This window comes from Plectropomus leopardus, chromosome 2, assembly GCF_026936395.1.
Source record: "Plectropomus leopardus strain MGB_pleo_1.0 chromosome 2, ASM2693639v1, whole genome shotgun sequence".
Lineage (NCBI taxonomy): Eukaryota > Metazoa > Chordata > Actinopteri > Perciformes > Serranidae > Plectropomus > Plectropomus leopardus.
In genome coordinates this window covers 24,372,249-24,392,899 of record NC_142177.1, presented here as the reverse complement: position 1 = coordinate 24,392,899, position 20,651 = coordinate 24,372,249, and the positions used below count along the sequence as shown (strand labels likewise).

The 20,651-nt window shown below is 39.1% G+C and overlaps 1 protein-coding gene across 5 annotated transcripts in view; it reads left to right on the top strand.

Annotated features, from left to right (window-relative positions):
• LOC121951326 (neurexophilin-4) overlaps nt 1–20,651 on the top strand; it is a 137,219-nt gene that overhangs the window by 18,155 nt on the left and 98,413 nt on the right. For 3 of the 5 annotated variants that reach the window (XM_042497616.2, XM_088088846.1, XM_088088841.1), the window contains exons 3-4: nt 1,227–1,329; nt 17,084–17,195. The gene's annotated coding sequence lies outside the window, so the exon portion shown is untranslated. Of the gene's footprint in view, nt 1–1,226; nt 1,330–5,064; nt 5,100–6,570; nt 8,205–17,083; nt 17,196–20,651 lie in introns of those variants that run through there. The other 2 variants (XR_015778992.1, XR_015778993.1) reach the window with 2 other exon arrangements.

Below are 20,651 nucleotides of genomic sequence, written 5' to 3'. Positions count from 1 at the left end.
AGACAGGCTGACCTTCACAGCCGCAGGACTGCCAGGACACAGTGGGAGACACGGAGGGAGAAAAGGAGCTTGGGATGCCAGATGTCAAAGGATTTAAAGACATGTTAAACAGCACTTGTGAGATGAAGTTGGAATCATAGACATTATCACACTGGAAACAAATTAAAAACAGTGTGTATGTTAAAGTAAGAAACAGTATAAGTTATGTTGATAGAGGTTTCCAGTTTGTGGTTGGCAAAGAAATGCTTTTAGCACTTTGATAAAAATGGCAAGCTGGCTGCTTATCCACTGCTAAATTTGGTATATTTCCTGCCCAAAATATGCAAAACTGTTACCTCTGTCATTTTTAACAGTTCGTTTTTTTTTCCAATGGAAGAGTCTGATAACCAAAAACCCCAATCAGAGCCCCGATATATTATTTTCATTCGCTCTGTCCAGACTTTGTGCGTTTCAGTGAACCCTGAGGAAAATTATCATACACTGAATTCTGATTTTAATGAATAAATGAATGAATACACTCAGATTAAATCTGATAGTATAATTATAGCGTTGATTGACTGAAATGTCACATCCAGAGTAATTGCATTAATCCCCTATATGCAGTCATTGTACCGTATCACTTCCAAGATAAGCATTCAATTCAGTACATCTATCTTTCTATATACCGTGATGATGACCTGTCAGACTGCACTGGCCTACTTTTAACTGGCACTGCCACTGTTTTTCCCTCTCCATTGCCAACATGACAGTCCAAGGTCTCAGGTCAGATCATTAAGGTGTCTGACCCCAACACCCTGCTGCCAGATTGCTTTGCAACTGCCCATAACTCACAGAAACCACACCAACAACCCCTCAGTGCAAAGTGCCAGGTGACAGACTCTATAGAAAGCCTCTGTGGTCATGATATGATAATGGTCACTCAGATTAGCAGAAAAGTTAACATTGCATCCTCATGGAGAGGTTTGGGAATACACCATATACATTAAAGCAGTTTTTAAAAGACAAGTACTGCACACACAGTCACATTTTCTATTCTTCACACACCAATCATGTCTCAGACTGCCGTGTTGGTATTTATACAGTTGTGACCTTCCCCTCTGTGACCTCTTGATCCTCTTCAGCATGTATGGTTTACTGGCTGGCTGTCCAACACCAGATAAATCACATGTGATCTATTCTCTCTCTCTCTCTCTCTTTCCCTCATGTCCCCAAATACTGATCTCCAGAGAAGACATGCAAATACCAGCTGAAGGCAGAGAATGGACTGATGATAGCGTGACAGAATCAATGGATCCTGCCAGCAGCGGGGGCGACAAAACAAGATGCAGAGTAAGGCATTTGTTCTGGTTTCTGTCTGTCCCTGTGCATACATGTACTTTATGTGCTGTGTATGGAAGTACAGAAGGGTCACAAATCATTGAGGTGACAATTGGTGACAGGCTCAAGAAGAGCTTCAATGCTCTTTTGCATGCAGTAGATGTTAAGAGTGGAAGGATGGACACCATTCACCGTCCCTCATTTGGTGTTTTGAGAATGGTATTGCAGAGCAGTCATGCTGGTCCAAAATCTCTCATGCTGTTCTTATGGATTGAAATTGGGTGACTGCAAAGGCCACAGCTTATGATTCACATGATTTCTATGCTCATCAAACCATTCGGTGACCCCTTATGACCTGTGTGGAAGCATTTTTCAGTGTTTTTTAAAGCATTTATTCAGGCTTTTCCTTTGATTTGTGACCCATCTAAGTGTTTCCATCCAGATGTTCCACAAATATTAAAGGGATTTACCAAATTTAGCACAAAAATTATATTTAAAAGTTGTAGTTGGTAGGTTGATTGAATGTTTGATTTTGAGATGATTTTATTCACTGATTTTTTTTTGTCTCATGTACTTCTTTCAGATCATAGTAACAGTTTTGACAAAAACGTATTTTCAGCTATTTAAGTAGCTTAAAAGAATAAGGCAGCTTTGCATCTTTAGCATTTTTGTTGATGCTTGCCATTTTACATATTACAGTACTGCAGGTATTGTATGTATTTTTATATGTATTTTTTTTTACACAACCTACTTTATCTACATGGCTTTCAAGGCAGCACTAGGACTCTCCAGACCTAGCAAGCCCTGCGGGCTCTATTCTTGGCTTGCCATGTATTTACATGTCTCTGGCATCAACAATATGTCTGTAATATTCTTTTTTCACGACAACACACCTATTTATGGACTATGACGCAATTTTAAATGAGCTCAAATTTAACAAGCCACCATTTACCCAGCAGCCTGTTTATATATTTCCAAGTAACTGCTGTTACAAGGGTTTTTAGAAAGAGCAAGAGGAAATGACCTGGTACTCTAAATTGATTATTATCTTTTTTAAAACCCACCTACTGTAATTGAGAAATGCCCACTGAAATCATAGGAAGGTTGTCAGCACGCTATATGCACTGGCACAGTTTCATGATGAACCTGGAGTCTTAAGCACAAACCTTTCAACATTAGTCAACATAAAGCACCTGATACCTGTTTAAAAGTTAAAGCATTGACACATATGGTTCAGCTGTTCAGCAGGAGGGGATGTGTACCCATTTAACAGCTCAAGTGAAGTTAGAGAAGGGGCTCCAGTGCATGTGAGGCCTCAGGAGACACACATGTTGACAGGAAATAATGAATCAGGAGGAACCCTCTGGAGGTTCAGGAGATGAGGGGAAAGACAGAAAGAAGGATGAGGGAAAGATGGAGTGAGATGAGGGGGAGGAGGTGAGAGGAGGGGAGAGATGAGGAAAAAATGGCTCCGGGCTGTTGATGTAAAAAACCCATCCATACCTGCGTGGTATTTGCGTTGCGTGTGGATGTTTTTTTGCTTTAATGTGCATGAATGTATATGTGCGTGCGTGTTCCTAGTCTTTAAGTGAGCTTTGCATGTATCATCTGTGGCAGAGTAGCTATCACACACACACAGGCTCTTGGGGGGCAAAAAGCAAAATACCTTCAAGTGACAGACATGTGTCATATCAACATCAGCAAGAAAGGAGAGGTAAACATCTGTACATCTATTTTCAGGCACCGATTGAGGTGAGTTTTGCACGGTAATTTTTTTTCCCCGAAGAGTTTTGAAACACTAGTGAGAAGAAGAGGCAGCACTCTGAGATAAACGCTTCATATTGAATCAGACAAGTGGCCAAGAAAATTAATGCATCCGTCAGTGCCACATTATGAATTCAGACAGTTTACATACAGAGGTGATCATTAGGAACTCAGCATCGGAAAGAAAAGACGAAACATTGTCTGGCAACAAAGTCCTTTTCCCCCTTTTTTCTTGGAGTAAAAATATAATTGTGTTTCTGTATGTGCAAAGTAAATGAGAGATAAATTTGGTTTCAGGAAAATGAATTAGTTAGAGGAGAGTGTCTTGTTGAGAAATGGCTCTGTCAGGAAGAGGAGGCACAGCAATGGCGATAATAAAGCAAAATGATGTCAGCAGTCTGGGTAATCGCAACAACACAACAACAGCAAACAGTATGGATACAATGAGACCATCTGGTTACTTTCAATGAGTTGATAGTGAAGCTGCCAGTCTTCTCTTTGTGTCTTTCATACAAGGAATACTTTACCCACAAAAATGTAATTTGTATATCAGTTACTCACTCCGTGTTACGTTGAATTCATGAAGAAAGCTTTGTTTTTGTCACATACCTCTACAGTGGACGTAGAATCCAAAAATGGGGCCTTGTTTAGCAACAGCAAAACTATGTAAAGAAATCAGCTTACAAACTCACACAACTTATGTGGTATACTCCAAGTGTCATTTATCCAGCTGTTTGCTCAGAACTTCCCGAGCACATGCATTTTTCTGCTAAAACACTGTTATTTTAGGGTTACACCAGTATGAGATACTCATGGTACGGAAACCGTCTCACAAAATATCCCAGTATCACGGTGTTACAAAATAATTATTATCAGTTGCGATGACCTTTAAATGAATGAAAACTGAGAGGTTCTTTTGGCTCAACAAACTTTTTATAACTTTGAGACTTGATATATTTTTTAAAAAGTGTCCCTTTTGTCAATAGCTGAAATGAAGGAGAGATTTTCTGTCCAGATGCGTTTTTTAGTATGATAATCATCAATTACGGTATACCTTGTTACTGGTACATGACGAGTGTGGTAAATCATCTAACACTCCGATCTCCAAAAAATAATAAATAAACAATGAGAACTCAACCTAAAGCATATCAGTCCTAAAGAATAAGAGCACAGAGACAGTTGTAAATTAAATATATCAAGTATATCAAAAATATCCCAAATAGTTCCTTGTTACATGAAACACAACAGAGTGAATATAATGTATTTTGCCAGAAGTCTACACTTATAAGTTTTATATTTCTCACTAGTATTTACCAAAATGAGTATGTTATTGTCAGGACCAGGGACAGTGTCAACAATAAGCTATTTAAAATATACATCTACATTTCTAAAATCAAAACTTCTAAGAAATGTATTAATTTTGGTACATTTGACAAGAGGGAAGTGTTTTAGATATATCTGTAATTATGTTTATTTGTCCGTGCATGTTAGATAGGACGAGTATATGGATTGTATGTACGTGAACACATCTGTATGCATATGTCGCTTTGTTAGTCCTTTTTTTTCCCCACACCACCCAGATGTGAAGTGCTGACATCAGGTTGTCTTTGCTAATACATTCAGGCGTGCTGATGTTTGAGTAGCCAGGCAAACATGCTCATATGCACAGGCATGCTGATACTGGCTCACAAAAGACATACAGACCAAGTGCTGGCACTCTGGCCTCTGTCCTGTTCCAGCTGGGATCTTATCAGTGTGTGTGGTGGGTGGTAATCAGAAGATGTAATACATCAGGCAGCTGGCCGTACAGCCACAATGGAGGGAGCGTGGCTGGTACAGCCAGGCTCTCAGCAGTGTCCTTGAAATGGCGAATGAGATTGAGTTGGAAAAATTAGAAGTCCAGTACTCAGTAATGATGAGTTTGGCCAACCCTGTCCACACTCAATCTGATCGTACTCTTTTTTTTCTCTTTTTCACGGTCAGATTGGATTCCACATGGGGTCATTGTCTACTGTTAGGCTTGTATGACTTCCCTGCCAAACATCTGAAATAGCTAAAATGTTGCGTTTTCTACTTGAAAGTTAAGATTTTCACTACATTAAACCCCCTTTTTTAATGCTCTTTAGTGCAGGCTTTAGCAAAAGGCTTTTAATATATACAATAGGGATGGGCATTTTAAATAATTTCAACATTTGAGTACTCGCAGAAAAAAAAAAAAAATCTAATACAAGAATAGAAGAGTAAATTGGCCAACAACGGAAAACAAGTGTAATTTAAAATTAATTTATGGAACAACCAGGTTTTAATTATCCTATGAAACCACATGTTTAAAGTTAACATAAGAAAAATCAGCAAACTTTCTTTTGTAGATCCTAACATCTACAAAAGCGGCTCTAAAGGACCATCTCTGAGCCGCTCTCCTCTAAGTCAATTCACCATTTGCCCGGCACAAACTTACACAACAGCAGCGGCGAACACCCGGCACAGCGAGCCATATAACCGTCCTAGCAAAGTCTCGCTGACAACATTTAAACCTATTAATAACCATTAGGTAACGTTAGTTGTGTAATGCTGACAGCAGACGGACTCTCACCAAATGTTAACACTTCCATAGCAGTAGTAATACTGATAAACAGATAGCGAGAGAGCTATAGCGGGGCAAGAGGGCACTAAGTGAAGCAATAAACTGCACACAGCTCTGCATTAGAATAAGATTTTACCCATTTAAAATAGTAAAAAAACCTTTCATGTTCACATGTGGCAGGGGTGGTAGCAAGTACTCACGTACCCATGCCCGTCCCTAATATTTACATTATATTATTGCCTCTCTATATAATACAGTAGTTGTCATTGTCGCTGGCGGTGTCTGTCTTCCGTGGGCAGGTATCAAACTGTGTAGCCAAACTCAAAAGATTCATAAGAAGCAATGCACATACTGGATATAAAGCTGATAACTAAAACCACTGCATGCACACATTTCACATAATACAGAAAACAACATGAGTTCAGTCCCATGTTGTTGACTGTCTTCTTAAAACAGCGTGACACAATGAATTCACCCAGTTCCCAGCTTGTTCTTATCTGTAAACAGAAAAAATAGCAACCCTTCACTTTTCTATGTATCATTGCAAACTAAATATCTTGTTGTTTGGAAAGACTGCACCCATGAAATCGTGATGTGTACTATATCAACAAATCCTGATGAAAACAATTCATTTATAAAATAATTGGGAGAGTCATTATAAATTAATATACATTTACTTCATCCTCATCATTCAACACAGTTTTCAGCCATCAGTTTCCCTACAAGAAGGAATTTTGTATGCATTCTCTTAAAAAGGCAGCATATCAGACAAATGCAGTTCTTTCCCCCAAATCCGTCAGGTGCTAGAGTCCAACACCACCTCTAAGACGAGAGCAGAATCAACATGGTGACATTGTGCGGTGTGGGATTGTTTAATCTAAATTCTCTTATTCCGTCTGCTACAGTGCCTCTCTCCAGGGGTCCACGACTACTCTGGTGCTGGCTGTCACTGCTCTGCTCCCTGCCTGCCTAAATGAACAGCTCTGCCTGGATCTCAGGGTCACCTTCCCCGAGCTACAAGCCTCCACTACTACTACCTCATTTCACCTCTCCCTCTCATTCTCTCTTCTCTCTCTGTGTTTTCTTTTGTGTTTTTACAGCCTGTGTTTTCCATCATGCATTCACTCTTTATTCCTCAACCTCCTTTTACTTTTACTTTAGAGGTCCATGTAGCCATCTAAGAGTTGAATGTTGACTCCTGAAACAGTGGAAAAATAACTGAGTACAGAAAATAGCCAGTATGACCTATCCTTATAAAGTTCAGCAAAGCAAATTAACCCCAGGGGCTTGATCTGGAAACATCTTTGTTTTTTGTTTGTATAACTACTAAAATATCTGTTGCAACATTACAGATCTGAATCAACCAAGAGTCAGACGTAAAGACCAAATTACAATGTTAGTGTAAAAATAACTTATAAATAACTAACTGCCTCAGCTGATTAGTTTTTAGCCACCTAAAAAAAGGCCCACAACAAAAATCAATATCACTTTGAGAGTACGCTGTTTTTCAGATATATTCACCGCCTCACCTTTCTTTCAGAGAGCCCGTTAAGTCGTTAGATCAAAGCAACCAGACTCCATTAACAAAAACATTAAGAGTACCTCCCAGAACACAGGAGTTGCTGGTCTATCGCTGCTTTAATCAGTTAGTATGTAAGGTTAGGTGTTGAAAATATTCTTAATGTACCTGAATTTAAACTGATATTGATTTTTGAGGTGACTAAAATATGTTTTGCTGCAGCCCCTGTTGACAGCAGTACATTGTTCATCTTCCATGCCAGTAAATTTTGTCAATCAAACATGCTAGCAGAGCTAGCTTTCAGATCACCGTGCTTAACTATGTATCTTTAATTGTTACGGTTGTGGCTGAAAATGAAAACAGAAATGAACAAGTTTGCTGACTGCGCATATCTCAGCAATGATTTGCCAATTGCTTACCCAGAAGTTATTGTTTACATCACAGTGATTCAGTCTATTAAGAATTTTACAGGTCTGACAAAGTAATGTGACAAAGCTTTTGTAGCTGGTGGGAAGGGCATATTATGACTATGAGTGTGTACTAGTCCATAATGCTATACCACAATACTGCAGTTGGGATTAGTTATGACTCCTGTGCTGCCAAAATACTCACCTGTTTGCACTGCAGCTTTGATGAAACTCAGTCTAATCCATCAGCAACTTGTGGTTTCATTTTAGTTCCCAAGCCAAATTGCACTTGCGCTATGTTGTATTAAAAAAAGGCAATAAAGCAAGCTTTTCCAGGTTGGACATTAAATAATGTGATTGCAACATTGTTTCAGAATCAGAGTCAGAAATACTTTATTGATCCCCACGGGGAAATTGCGAATTCAAAATTCAAATTCAAAATGTACGGAAAGTTTGTAAGACTTCATTTACACATTCTGCAGTTATTGGTACTTTTTCTCTTATTTCAATAACTTGTACTAAAAAAAACAATCACACAAAAGCACAGATTAGAAACATATTTAAACCTAAATTGACTGTAAAATCTAATTAAACTCCTAATATTCAGAGTAATTACACTGAGCTTAGGATTTCAGTGTCTACCCGAGAGCCTTTTGATAGATCAATGGATCAATCCAGCAATTAATCACCTCATTAATTACATCAGGTGCTGATTGTAATCAGGTTGAAGGTCAACTTGCAACAAGAGGCGAGATGATACATACCCTGGATGTTGCTGTTAAAGCAGCCGTTGCTGAAATCTTTTGGGATTTTTAAAAAATTAAATATTTTTCCATAAAGCAGAGGAGAGTGTGAGGTACTAACCACAGTTTCCTCTGTGCTTCAGCATACTGTCTGTAAACAACAGTGTTCTCATGTAATGTTGTAATTATGCATAACCTTTACGAGCATAGATGCATAGAACTTTTGGAAATTTTGTATAGAGCATTGTATAAATTATTTAGTATAGATAATGTAATATTCAGTGGTCCAAGCAACATACATTTCTTTGCATTCCTTTCAAGTGCAGGGTATAGTAGCCTTTCAATGTAAAATTCAATTAGATATGCAAAAACACATACTCCAGTCAGTGAATAATCCATGCAACAAAAAACAAAAAATGCATAATTCTGCCTGAAACAGGAAACCATAAGATTTTGCAGCTCTTTATCTACCTGTTATGCTTGCATGGCATGAAAAAGCACTTTTACTGGTGCCATATCTCTGGCAGTGTGAACACTTCACAACTGTGGAGTGTTTATCAGATACAAAGCGCTGATAGTGTGGGCGAAACTGACAAAATTCCTCTGAGATAACATCCTATCCCATGATAGCACAGTGTTCACCTTTCTTTCTTTCTCACCCTAACCTCACACTGATGACTTGATAACACCAAGGCTGCATCACAGCATCACTTCTTCCCCCTCTTCTTCCCTGTTCCCCCTTTTGTGAAGACCTCATTGTTTATCACGCACAGAACCGAACAGCGTTCATTCCCTCTGGGCAGCAATCATTGCTTGTGTAAGTGATATGGTTGTTGGCTACTAATTGCATTAGCCCAGCGGGTTGTTGAAGTTTTGTTCCACAACTTGTGGTCAGCACGGAAAAAGATGACCTCAGTCACCAATCCAGTAGGCTGAGCATCAATGAGCGCAGGCCGGGCGGTGAGTTGGGCGGCACAGCGTGGTTCCCATTAGTGTCAGCCACACAGGGAAATATGGAGGTCATTTAGCTCCAACGGAGGGATGTAGACACAGGATCTTAACATTGAACTGTCGTGGCGAAGGGGCCCCCTGCTCTGTCAACTCCGGATGCTTCCAGGAGTGTAGCTGTAATGATGACTTGACTCTGAAGTTAAAATCCTTCTCTTTGTATTCACTTCTTATTTCATTAACTTTTACGAAGGGGCCATTTTACATAACGTTCAAATCTTTCCCACAAATCTCATCACACCGGCACAGAGTGATCTGGCCTTACAATAGAGAGGCAAAGTCTCCTTCTTTCTGTATTTCGGGGAAAAAATGTGTCTTCAGCTACTGGTTTTACCCAAATACATTAAAACAAACATCACGATGTGATCATAGTCGGGTTAGAATGTTTGCGGTTTGTGTTAATAATAACGTTGATGGGCACTTAATTAAATTGTATGACTGCACACGGAGGTGCTGATTAAGAGCGGGATTCAGAGGGCACAGAGATGACAGCAGGTCATTATTTAAGCCTTGGGCACTCTATCTAGATGTCTTAAAATGTGTGATTTTCAAATCACATGGGCAAACACACATAGATATCACACTAACGCATACAGTAGCGCATATGAACAAACATTTCATATACACAAAAAGAAATACACAGTAACTGATGCTCTCACTACACCCTTCTGCTCCACAGCTCTCTGAGTTTGAAGTAAACAGGGGTCAAGCTTCAGAAAAGCAGCTCACTTCAGATGTACAAGTGGGAGTTAGTGATGCCTTATGAGTTTAAAACCACATTTGAAGCTACAGTATGCAGTGTATTTACCAGAGATGTTTGATTGAAACAAGGTATTTATTTTCAACCGTTTTAAAATAACTGTCACTGGGTTATTGGAGGCAAGAGACCATTCACAGGAAAGAGAATATATTAAGTACCCGACATATGAGAAGAAGAATTGAAAATGATAAATGGAGGACCAGAGATAAAGTAAAAGTGAACTTTGGGTTAACAGTGTAGAGTAGGATGAAATGAAAGAATAGATGCTACTAAAGGTTTACATAATAAAAAACAGGGAAGGACTACAAATAGTTGTACCGAACCAGCACTGGAATAGTTTTGACGTGGATGATTGATTTCTTTTTTTTTTTTAGTGTCATTCATTCAATGTGTTTAATGTGTGTGTTTATGAGAGATCAAAATTACAGGTTCAGCAGTCTAATAATTCTTCTCATTACAATTATTACAGATTATTTTACAACTCGGTCTTAAACGAAATATTCTGCCTTTTCTACCAACCTTGAGCAAGGAAATTTGCAACCAAAAAGGTTCCCCGCATGACGCACAACTTTTTCATAGTCATCCCACCAAAAGAAATCGGCATAAATTGACGACATTTTAGTAAAAAATACATTCCTCAAGTCATCATAAAAAGGGCAACATAACAAAAAATGAACCCAATTCTTAATATCACCTAGGTCACACAACAAACACAGATCTTTGTCCTTTGTTTAAATTACACTTCACATAGGGTTCTTCATTATAACCATCCCTTTTAAGACAATAAGTTCGTAATTTTAGAGTAATGTGTTCTTGAAAATATATGACAAGCCATTCAAATAAAATTAATATTCTAATAAATATATTAATATTTTTTACTGATACTTCACTGTTGTCCCTGTTAAAAAATTTTTAAAAAATGCCTGAGGAGAAGGAGTCGGGTTATTTGGGACATGATCTCAGGTAGGATTGTGCAACAGAGGATAAGAGCGGATCTAATCTTTATTTTCACCGGACTCACTGCGGGAGAGCCTGACGATTCTCAGTCAGGGCGCTGAGGCAATTCCAATTTGTCGCGAGGGTGTCGTTCGTTGGTCACAGAGAGTTAATGAGGCGAAGCCCCGAGTTCTAAGTCATCCTGCCACCACTGCCGATCCCAGACCTGATTACTGTAATGAAATGGTCAGGAGATTATTAATCAAACGCCACTATATATCCACATACTGTACACACACCCACACACCCACACATTGAATCACAGGCACACACAAACAAGACAAACACTTACAATGTAATATAGAAAATAATTGACACAGGATTGATAGAGATCATACGTAACACAAAAATAACAGAGCACACTGGATTGTTCCAGAAAGTCTTTGATACCGATAGACTGGAGGTAGTAAATGTACTACGCTACAAAATGTTTTTTTTTTTCTATTTTATGGGGTGCACAAAATATTTTGAGTGCTAAAAGACTTCCCACTATAGTCTGAATTTTTTGGCTCCCATGCTGAAGAAGTCCCAAAGCTGTTGGTACAATTCGTTGTTAAAATGTGACACAATTAAAGTATTTATTTATTTTTTTTGCTTAATGTTCTTAAATCATTTAACTGGGTGGTGTAAATCTAAAAGCATACAAAAACAAACAGCAACTTTTCCACTGTGGTTGGAACAAAGATAAATGATTTGATTTATCAATACGGCTCTGAATATTTGAAAAGGTTTCAATACGCATATTCCACAGTAACAATGTGCTGGTACCAGCTGATATTTCTCTTTCTCTTATTTTTAATGTTCACTCTGCTGTTATCTGCTACTAACCAAGAAAAGAAAAGTCTATGGCCTTGTTAAAGTTATGTTCTAAAAATAATATTACATTTTATGCCCTCAAAATGTCCGTTTTCCCTGTGGTATTGAAAAAGTATTGTATGAAAGTTGGAAATTCCCCTATCATGACAGCATGAGCGGTCACATGCTCCTTAAAGAAAAGTTGATCAGTTTATAAAGATTTATTCCCTGTCATCTCCCAAAATGTTCAGTATGTTTTGCTGTCCTTGTCAGTGGTAAAAGGTTGAGCTGTAGGCTCATATCATTAGAGTCACATTTTCTTATCTTTTTTTGGGCCCTTTGGCTTTTATTTGAAGGCAGACATTGTAGAAATGGAGAAGAGAAGGAGAGGAGTATGGCATACAAATAGGTCCCAATGCTGGAATTAAACCTGGGATTGAAGCGGAGCTGGTATATGGCATACGCTGTTACTACTCAGCTGCCAAGGCACTCCAAGATTCACATTTTCAATTTTCCTCTTAATTTTGCCTGGCTGGTAGAGGGCAGGTTATCAATTAACTCGAGAGACCCAGGTGTATTCAGTGCTTATGTGTAGCAGCACTGGAGTTGTCGGCTTTGGTGAGCTGCTGTTGGACTGAGAAATTTAATTTACACCTAAATGTTTTAACTTTGAACTGATTAAACCATCTAACTCCAGATCCATTTCCCTTTGTAAACTAAAAGCAACAACCAAAACATCTTTGATAAACTAGGCTGCCAACCTTTTATTTCTTCCCTTTAGTCTATTATCTTTCATACAGACGCCCACACTGTGGAGTGACCATAGCCTGGACAAAATTAAAAAGCCAGATTCACAGTGGTTCAACAGTGGTTAATGCTACTGGTCTTTGGAAAGCTGCAAACAGACATTTTTTGCGTAACGATACACAGATAAAAAAAAACCTGTCTTTATATAAAATAAGCATGTTGTTTATTATCAGTCTATTCAAAAAGAAATGTTTGGATAAATTAACAGGATTAAGCAGTGTTTTACTGCCCCAACAGGTGAAAAGTGTTCTCTGACTACATGTGTGTGGCTGTGGCTGGATGATGTCAGACGTTTCACCAAAAAACACCTAATAATGATGCCTTGGTGGACCAAAACACTAGAGGTCAGCAATAGGATTTCTTTAGATGGTGTTAAATTGCTCTTTAAAAATGTTGTTTCAAATTTTAAGTATTCCTCAGTAACTTAAAACACTCATAACTAAAGATTAGCAGTTCAAGATGGAAAATGCCCAAAGTTCTTCTTTATTAAAAATTTTAATCTCAAAACAAAACTGGCTAATCTGATCAATCAACACTATCATCACATCCAACTATAAAATGAAGACAGCGCTGTCCGTCCGTCCAACTGTCTGCATCCATTTTCCTCCTCGATGCCCAATCAATCTGAAATTGCACACGACCATTGAGAATTGCGATCGCTAGAGACTGACGAAGCCCTTCATCTCCTTCACCCACAGCCTGCCTGTTCTATAAAAATACTTTATAAATAAGGTTGACTTGCTTCTTCTTCTGTCTGTGGAGTCAATGCGTAAAAACACGGACAGCATCACGCGGCCATTGTGGCCCACATTGTGGTCGAAGGTCGACTGGATGTTTATGCAAACCATGGGTGCATTACATTTGTACGTTTATTGTGTAGAGCACACTTTAAAACTTTACCAATGGTCTGTAACAAAGTAGCCGTCATTGGAGCCTAAAAAGCTGTTGGACACACAGCAATGACTCGCTAAAACACTGCCAATTTTGTTGTTTGTTGGTCTAGAACAGTAGTGGTCCGCAGCTTGGTAGCCATCTCACATGGGTGACACCTCCAGATGACAAAGTAAGGTTATATGTAACATCACTTGATAAGATGTGTATGAAGCGTATTCAAGGTTTACAGAAACATGTAATGGCAACATTTTCTCCTGGTGACTGGGATGCTACACAAAGCTGCAGTATGTTTAACTGGTTTACTCCCCTTCTCGTTGGGTATAAAGGGCTTACAGTCTTTGGCTGCTTCTTCAGGAGGAGGGTCAGATGCATGAAGCCTAATTTTTAACCTGCGTACTTTGGCCTTCTGTGACATTTTCTGCACCAAAGAGAGAAATTGGCCTGTGTACAGAGCAGACCGTTCGTCCGTCTGCCGCTTTGCTGCTCCCACAGAGAGCAGAGTTATTTTTCACTGAATTATCTCCCCTTAATGACCAAGGGATTCTAATTAAAGGCATGATTAGGGATCGTTCTTAAGCACCTTATTGGAAATTAAGCACAATCCATTCTGCCTGACAGCGAGTTTCTAGAGATACACTTTTGCTGATCACCCTGTGAACAGCAGGGGGGAAGATGCTAAGTCTTGCTTTTTGTTTGCACAGGCACAACAGGCCAGGCTTGTGGCCAGCTTTTATCCACAGAAATATTGTTGGTTGTGTATCTCCAGATAAGATAAATGAGACCCCCTTCTCCCCTTCCAACAGGACCATTGAATGGATTATAATGCCTTTTTCACTGTCCATTTTCTTCATTTTCCCTACCCCCCTTGGCTGTAATGTTAATGCTTCATGTCTCATCTAAGTTATTTCACAAGTGGGATCCTCCAGGGTGCACAGGGCATTGTGCAAGTTGAAGCTGTTCTTAGTGTCTTCTTTTACTCTTAAAGATCATTTATCCCAACCTGACACATTGACTTACGAAAGAGCAGCGAACAACACAGCTGAGGAACTGTTAAGAAATAATTGGAACATTTTCAGCACAGTTGTATATTGTAGTCAACTATGATGAAGATGAAATTTGCTGTTTATAGTTTGATGAGTTGGACTCTTTTGTCAAAATATGCAATTACATGCAGAACAAAGTTAGATACTTAAAAAAGAAACTACTTTGGAAATTGTTTCATATGCACGCATGTAAGTTTTATTTTTTTAAGTTGTGGATATCATGCAGTTGGAACGCGGGGCTTACTTGAAAAAACATAACCTTGCATTTTTTTCATAAATTTGTCCTCTGGCTGCTGCAAAAACTAATGAAATTGCATCCATTTGGTCCTATTGAACCTTTCCCATCTACTGTACACACACGCACGCACGCACGCACACACACACACACACACACACGCACGCACGCACGCACACACACACACACACACACACACACAGAGATTTTAATGAACCCCCAGCCACAGTATCATCTAAACACACAACAAAAACAATTCTATTACAGTCTATTGATTTGCTTCATGCAGCAATAACAACTGAAGAGTATTGATCCCACCTAATTCAGCTATACATTATATTAAATGCATTACTTGAAGAATGAAATGCTTAAAAGTAATCTTTTCTACATATATTAGTTATATGTGCATAAATAAGAGAGGCATCTACATTTTTTCTAATTCAACAACGACTAGGTAAAGCAAAAAATGAATATGTGTAATGAGTTTGTCACACCACAAAAAATGTGTTATAAACCACCCAGCCAAATTTGAATTATTAAAAAATTGCCACATATATAAAATCAGGTTTCAAAACCACAAAAAAATGTGCAGAATTGTCTGCTGACACGCTGGGGGTGTGTATGCTGACAAAGCTGAAACTACATTACAGTTAAAACTAATGTTAGAGCTCACAGCGTTATATTATATTATTAGTGTTGTTCCATTCACTGCATCTATGAGCGGCAAGTTTGCTATGTTCTGCAAGCCCTCTCAGCTCTTTCAGTCAACAATTACATGAAAGATGTCAATTAAATGCCCAGTCATATCAACGAAAACGCAATCCGTCACTAACTTACTTTTCAGATTTTTTAACGTGAATCAGCTACGAGGATTGCAAATAGTTGCTGCTCACTGCTTTGGGTGTGTGCTTTGTGCTAACTTTGTCTCCTTTTAGCTGCTGAATGAGGGTCTGATGCCATTCTGTGACTTTGTCGTTCTTTGGCTCAGGATGTATGTGTTACTGTGTTACTGGTTAAGCTGCTAACAAGAGTCTGTAGCTGCACAGTGGCTCGCTCTTTGGCTTGAGAGACGTGGGTGCTGTCACTTAGCAGCTATCGAGGGGCTCCTGACACACAGCAGGTCGTTTTTTGTTTTTATAGAGTAGGGAAGGGATTATTTTAAGAATGGCTCATAAGGGTCATTGGACAGGCTTTTAGGCCAGCTCAAAAACATCCTGAACACAGAGATGGTAAAAAAAAAAAGTAATCGGTCAGATTCACAATGCAGTACTACACAGTTCTCATTTTTTTTCATGTTTTCAAATACTTAAAAGTGACAAAATCAACACAGTAGTTGTATTTTTAATTCAGTGCTCTGTACAGTGAAAATTCAGTGTTGGTAATGGTTAGTTTCCTTAAATCATCTGATAAACACTAGAGTGCCCTCTGCCAACTTTACAACCATTTTTCATCAGAGAAGAAGAAATAATTACTGGATTTTCAATCTTGAACCCTAACCCTAACCCTTATGCCAAACAAGGGAGTCCATACTATGAATGTTTAAGATGCATGCTGTGCAATTACTGCATCCCTCACTATTCGGACAAAGTTTCTTGAAAAGGTCACTTCTATCCTGTTAGAAATGAAAATCCTTTAGGAGAAGATTCTCTACCCTTTTGTAACCTTTACACAAGAAATCCCATCGGGTTGACTCATTGTGCGGTGTAGGGGCTCATAAATCTATATCCTATGGAATGGATGTCTTTAATCAATGGCTTTGGGTGCTTGTCTTGTCTAATCACCTGGTCACACCCATTGATCATGACAGCTGGGTCAGAACAAGGGAGGCAATTACCAATCACAATACATGCTGCAAGTGAGCGATATGTGCATGTGCATATGTGTGATTATGTGCATACTTGAAAGCCTGTAGTACCTGCACAACTGACTGTATGTGTTAATTGTGCTTCTGTGGAAGTAAATGGATTGTGTGGCTTTGGCTTTACCTGCTGAAGTGTGGAGCATGTGTACGAGTTTGCAAGTGTGTGACAGGAAGGGTCAAATGTTCCCAGAGGGCCGCAGGCACTCGTGACCCTCCTACAACACCAATTTAACCATCGGTTAGTCCATGTGTGGCATGGGGTGCGCTGTCGATGGTGGGCTGTCGCCATGTCTGAGGGTTTGTGGATGTGTTCGGGTGACATCTTAACTAAGTCTGCTCCTATCAATTAGAGTGAAGAGGCGAGAGGCTGCGGCACCGAGGGGAGGCCAGAGGTGAGAGAGGGACAGAGGAGAAATACAACGCAGAAATGAAACAGCAAGGCACAGCGCGGCTGAGAAAGAGGTGGGTGTTCAGTGAAGCTCTGAGTTAACTGCCCTGGAATTAAAGTTTTACTTCAGTGAGTTGGAGAATGATAGAAAATAGCATATGGCTGCACAAATAATCATTAAAATTTGTGTCTACATTCACTTCAGAGTTTTTTTGAATGATGGATGAATTCACATCTGTAGCTGTTGCATCACTTTTGCTGTGACTAATTACACCATCACTAATTAGGCCACATATTCACAGGCAAAGAAAAGCTCATACAATAGATTCACAGTATATTTTAGATGTATAACGCCACTGTATATTTCTGCTTCCAAGCAAGATAAGGCAATGATATGTTTGAGGTTAATTAGAAGCAGCGTTTGTTTTTTCAGTTTAATGTGCTGCTCAATACATTTCTTTGCTGCGATGTTTTAGAAAGCTAATTTAAGGAATCCTTATCAGACACGCTTGTTTATGTGTTCATGTCACTAAACAAATATCAGCTGGTATATTGTTATCTGGCTTTTTAAGGAGTATCTTGACACCCCATGATATTTTATTCTGAACTCCTTTTGGTTTCTGATGATGATGCATTCATTGCTGCAAGCCTGTCTCCCTTGAGAATGTTTTTTCTTTGTAAATGATGCTGTGCACCATAATAATTTTTAACTTCGCCATTATAACATTTTAAGCCTTAAAATTTGAATTTTTATGAAATGAAATTTTTATATTTAATTTATCCATCTTTTATTTGTTTTATTTATTTACTCATTTATTTATTCATCTGCATCCACAATTCTGATGTTGCAAATCTTTCGATCTACCGCCGAACCTGAAAGTATTTTTACTATGTACTTTTACTTACCTTTGGTAGATTAACCTTACTCACTACTGTTTACCTTACCGTCAATTCTTTAATGAGAAAAAGATGATAAATTTTAGAAAGAATCTTTCTAAAATTTGGTTAAAAGCATATTTTGAAAAAGTCATAAAAAACATCAAATGTCTGTGTGATCCCTGTCAACACACTGATTGAATTGCCCAGAGTCAGCAAACTTAAGCTCTGTCTGGTCCAGTGACTGTTTCAGTCCTTTGACAGTTCTGTGTTGCATAGTTTGAACCTATTTATTTGGAAAGCAAACAGTTTACTTCACTAAAAGTATTGTAGCCAAAAGCCGATGATGTGCATCAAACAGCCATGCCTGTTGTTTTCCATTTAAAATCATTCACATCACTGGTGTTGTAACACACTTTAACTCTCCAGAAAAGCTGCAGTTTTATCACATTCACTTCCCAAATTGACAAATCTCACACATTACTGCAGCCCTCTATAACTGCAGCAGAGAGGAAGAGGGAAGTGGTCAAGGAATTTGTATCTATTTTATTTATATACGTAGGTCAGTTTTTCCTGCGTTGAGGTGGAAGTGTACTCTGTGTTGGTATACTGGGACATCACTGTTGTTCATGACTGAGCACACATTAGCCCTTTTTATTTATTTTTTTTGCTTCTTTTTTACACAGTAGGCTGCTGCTTTATAGTTGTCCATGTTTCAAGATGTGTGTCTACGGCATCCTGGATGGTTCTGGTAATCCATGGTTTCTAGCTGTTGAATGATTTAACTGTAGTTTTGGGTGGAGCTGCTTTGGTTATTTTACAAATGAAATCCACCAAAGACTCTGTGAATTCATTGATGTCATCGGTGACGTCGATGGTGGTGTCCTGGGGCATGCTCCAGACTCTGATTGGCTTCATCTTCCCATCGCTGGGGACATGCTTCATAGGTTCTTTGAATTCCACATGAGGGCCGCGTGGTCGCTTCTCCCGAACATGGGCAGCGACTTGGCTCTGCAGCCGCCTCTAAATGGCACACAGCAGTGATTCAGAGTGTCCACTCCCCTTGTGGCACAGAGCAGCACCTCACATTCCCACTGTCACACTAGTCGCTATTCATCATAAAACACATGCCTGCTCGCCTTCTCTCACCAAAGTTCTCTGCCGGTTCCTGATGTCCCGTTTGAAACTGATACAGGCATGGAAGTTGTCTAGTTGCCTGTGCAGTGGTTACCAGTACAGATGATCAACACAATCAGGACCGCTGGCCTCTGATGTAGATATCGTTTCAGAAATGGTCTTGCTTGTACATGTTGAAGTCAGTATTGTAGCTTGTGCTCATCTTGTTCATCTTTCCTAGATCTTCTGAGATGTTTACATTTGAAAATCTGGACTTGGCTTTCTAGCAGAGGTGCCAGGAGGACAGTTTTCAGACTGATTAGTTAAATTTACTCATCCTGATGAATGACACATGCCGCTACCGTCCAACGCTAAAAAATGGCAGCAATACTTATAAAATAGAAGTAAGAGCATAGCACAAATGTAGCAGAGCTGAGAGAGAGGTGACTGGAAATGTTCGTGCCAGTTTTAAACTATCAATCAGAGGGCAGTGAAATGGTGCTTTTCATGTTAACTTATTCTTAACTTACTCTTCTGAGTCACGGATATCAATATCAGTGTTGGCCTTGAAAATCCTGCGTTGGTTAGGCTTCTCTGTGCACCAAAGTAGACCCTCTTCACTTGGGACCTTACCTTTGTGCCTTAAGACAAATCCCAGGATTCATATATCAAATTGGAAACATTTAATAATATGCCGTAATTGTTGTGAATTTGGCTGATGAAAACCTTCATTAAATGGTCATTACGGCTCTGCAATGTGAAATCCATACAGAACTGGTCCTGTATGATAATGAGACGACCCTCAGGGGCTCCTTTTGCTCTTTCACGGCAGTTTTTAGCACCATTTCTCCTCCCCTTACTCTCCTTCAGCTCTCCTAATATCATACTCATTTTACACCATGCTTTGAGTTCAAACATACTGCACATCATCTTGTGAGTCTGCAGACATGCGTGGGTATCACACTGGAACATATAGTAATTTGATTGTTTGCGAAAGGAAGCAGTAGTACATTTACTAAACCATAAGGTTCAAAGATTTAAAATTAATATAGTGTTTTCACAGCAACATTTTAAGTAATTTCGATATCATTATCCGTTATGATTTTGCACTGGAAACACTCGCGTTACAACTCTGTTTGCAAAGCCACTATCAGCGCTGTTGCTGCTTGGCAACAAATATGCTTACATGCAAAAGAGAGGAAAAAAAGATGAATACATGAAATAAAATATGAATAAACAGACCAACACAGTTTATAATATAAAAGTTGACATCTTAATAGATACTGGCCATTCAATGGGTGTTCCATCACAATCAGCCTCAGATATAGATGTAGTGGGCTTCTTGTGTATTGGACAGTGCCTCATCAATCTTTGCGGTGCTGTCCCCACAACAAAAAGGAGAGGAAAGCAAATTGCTGTATTTAATTAATGCACTGCCTCCTTTGTTACACTGCTGCTCAGCATCTTTCAGTCCACAGTAGGAGAGAAGGAACAGGAGAAACTCATTCACACTGCCCTGTACACACACAGAAAACACA